The sequence below is a fragment of the Phoenix dactylifera genome, chromosome 1 (genome assembly GCF_009389715.1).
Source record: "Phoenix dactylifera cultivar Barhee BC4 chromosome 1, palm_55x_up_171113_PBpolish2nd_filt_p, whole genome shotgun sequence".
Taxonomy (NCBI): Eukaryota; Viridiplantae; Streptophyta; class Magnoliopsida; order Arecales; family Arecaceae; genus Phoenix; species Phoenix dactylifera.
This window is the reverse complement of record NC_052392.1, coordinates 11,651,828-11,655,298: the sequence shown is the minus strand read 5'-3', so window position 1 is coordinate 11,655,298 and position 3,471 is coordinate 11,651,828.

Genomic DNA, 3,471 nt, shown 5'->3' with positions numbered 1-3,471 from the left:
TATCGTCAGTCTGACGAGTTCGTCCGTGACATGTCGGACGCGGGGTCCGACTCCTTTATCTTAGGCTTCGAGGAAGACCTGGCAAGGGTGTCGGCTAAGTACCCCGAAATTGACCTGAGTGGGATCTCTCTTCTAGACTCCTCTCCGGCGCCATTGCCTGCTGATTCTCCAACCGCCTCCCTACCCCCTGCGGACGTGCCCGGCGTTCCCGACCCGGGGGTTCCTCCAAGCTGACCTTCTGTATTTTTGTTCTTTTCTTTGTGTGTTGGCGTTTTGTCAAGTTGTATGGGTCTCGGCCCTGAAACAATGAAAGTTAATGCAAATGGAGTTTCTTCATTTCACTTTCGTCCTTCTTCTTTTTAACTCTTGGTAGCGTCTCGCTGACTCCCGACTCTTTAAATTCTTCTGGCGCTAGGCCAGGTATCTGAGGGTTAGGCCTCAGGGAATTCTTCCGGCGCTAAGCCAGGCATCCGAGGGTTAGGCCTCAGGAACTTCTTCCGGCGCTAAGCCGGGCATCCGAGGGTTAGGCCTCAGAAAATTCTTCCGGCACTAAGCCAGGCATCCGAGGGTTAGGCCTCGGAAAATTCTTCCGGCGCTAAGCCAGGCATCCGAGGGTTGGGCCTCAGGAAATTCTTCCGGCACTAGGCCAGGCATCCGAGGGTTCGGCCTCAGGAAATTCTTCCGGCACTAGGCCAGGCATCCGAGGGTTAGGCCTCAGGAAATTCTTCCGGCACTAAGCCAGGCATCCGAGGGTTAGGCCTCAGGAAATTCTTCCGGCACTAAGCCAGGCATCCGAGGGTTAGGCCTCAGGAACTTCTTCCGGCGCTAAGCCGGGCATCCGAGGGTTAGGCCTCAGGAAATTCTTCCGGCGCTAAGCCAGGCATCCAAGGGTTAGGCCTCGAGAAATTCTTCCGGCGCTAAGCCAGGCATCCGAGGGTTGGGCCTCAGGAAATTCTTCCGGCACTAGGCCAGGCATCCGAGGGTTAGGCCTCAGGAAATTCTTCCGGCACTAGGCCAGGCATCCGAGGGTTAGGCCTCAGGAAATTCTTCCGGCACTAAGCCAGGCATCCGAGGGTTAGGCCTCAGGAAATTCTTTCGGCACTAAGCCAGGCATCCGAGGGTTAGGCCTCAGGAAATTCTTCCGGCGCTAGGCCAGGCATCCGAGGGTTAGGCCTCAGGAACTTCTTCCGGCGCTAAGCCAGGCATCCGAGGGTTAGGCCTCAGGAAATTCCGCTCGTTGGTCGGCCAAGGCTGGCGCAAGCCGAGGCGACCGGTCGGGGCTTCAGGCTAGTTTGCTCCCGGGATGATCATCGGGTTAGCCTGGTATCCGAGGGCCAAGCCTCGGGAGATTCCGCTCGTTGGTCGGCCAAGGCTGGCGCAAGCCGAGGCGACCGGTCGGGGCTTTAGGCTAGTCTGCTCCCGGGATGATCATCGGGTTAGCCTGGCATCCGAGGGCCGAGCCTCGGGAGATTCCGCTCGTTGGTCGGCCAAGGCTGGCGCAAGCCGAGGCGACCGGTCGGGGCTTCAGGCTAGTCTGCTCCCGGGATGATCATCGGGTTAGCCTGGCATCTGAGGGTTGTCAGGCCTCAGGAAATTTCGCTCGTTGGTCGGCCAAGGCTGGCGCAAGCCGAGGCGACCGGTCGGGGCTTCAGGCTAGTTTGCTCCCGGGATGATCATCGGGTTAGCCTGGCATCCGAGGGCCAAGCCTCGGGAGATTCCGCTCGTTGGTCGGCCAAGGCTGGCGCAAGACGAGGCGACCGGTCGGGGCTTCAGGCTAGTCTGCTCCCGGGATGATCATCGGGTTAGCCTGGCATCCGAGGGCCGAGCCTCGGGAAATTCCGCTCGTTGGTCGGCCAAGGCTGGCGCAAGCCGAGGCGACCGGTCGGGGCTTCATGCTAGTCTGCTCCCGGGATGATCATCGGGTTAGCCTGGCATCCGAGGGCCGAGCCTCGGAAAATTCCGCTCGTTGGTCGGCCAAGGCTGGCGCAAGCCGAGGCGACCGGTCGGGGCTTCAGGCTAGTCTGCTCCCGGGATGATCATCGGGTTAGCCTGGCATCTGAGGGTTGTCAGGCCTCAGGAAATTCCGCTCGTTGGTCGGCCAAGGCTGGCGCAAGCCGAGGCGACCGGTCGGGGCTTCAGGCTAGTCTGCTCCCGGGATGATCATCGGGTTAGCCTGGCATCCGAGGGCCGAGCCTCGGGAAATTCCGCTCGTTGGTCGGCCAAGGCTGGCGCAAGCTGAGGCGACCGGTCGGGGCTTCAGGCTAGTCTGCTCCCGGGATGATCATCGGGTTAGCCTGGCATCCGAGGGCCGAGCCTCGGAAAATTCCGCTCGCTGGTCGTGCGCCTGTCGCTTGCCGCCCGACGGGATTTCTCCGTGGCCAGCTGCGATCGTGTTTCTCCTCCTCTCCAAGCGTCGCCTGGGGAACACCAGATGGGCATTAAATGCTAATTGAGGGGTTACCTGGGAAATCGGATCGCCAGTTGCTGCTTGCGAGGAGTGTCAGTTAATCGGCCGCGATACGCGCGTTCTTCGAGGCGAATGCGGCCTGGGCGCGAGCGGAGATATGTGGACCTAGGGGTACAGGCCACCCGGAGTGTCCTGCACAAAGAATGCGATTAAGGAGAATAACGCTTAGGAAATCGCGGGAAGATACGCCTCGAGAGCCGGATCGGCTCCGGATTCAATGCGCCCGCATTTATTGGAGCCACCCGCATCGAAACGACCGGGGGGCCGCAGTTTGGCTATAAATATAGGTGCAGGTGCGATGGAGCCTGCCAAGCCGGAGCTGTTCAGGTTGCCATGGATCGTGGGCCTCCTCTCCGGCGCATGGTTAAGAGACCCCTACCGAAGGAACGGGAGGCGCGCCCTTCGCAACTTCCGCCAACTAGCCGTTTCATCTGGGATCAACAAGGAGGTTCTCCCCGGCGGAACTCCGCTCTAGGCGTTTCATCCGGGATCACGTCTCCCCTCCTTGAAGTTCAGCCTCCCGATTGAGCTCCGCACCAGATGCTTGATCCGGGACCGCGCCTCCATATGCTCTTCTCCCTTGTATCCCTTCTCTCCCCTAACACTGGGGAGGACCGGAATATCCCTTGGAGGTGGCGTTCCCCTGGAGGCAGCGGGAGCTTCTTCTGCGGCGGCTCCTCGTCTTTTTCGTGAGGCGTGGATGGCGCCTCTGGGTAGGAGCAGTGTGGACTTCTCCTTCGTCCACTTCTTCTTCATCCGCGCCGGCTCTTCGTCTTTTTCGTGAGACGTCGATGGCGCCTCCGGTTGGAAGCACCCACTTCCGGTGGGATTGCAGCCGCTTCGAATGGAGGTTTCGGGATCCCAGATCTTCAGCTCCTCGGAGTCTCCACCTCTTCTTTACTTTCTTTACACCCTAATTCCCCTCTGGGAATTCCTTGTAATCACACGAGCACGCCATTGTAACCAGAAATTATTGAAATGAAAAGTGTTGTACATTTTTGAAC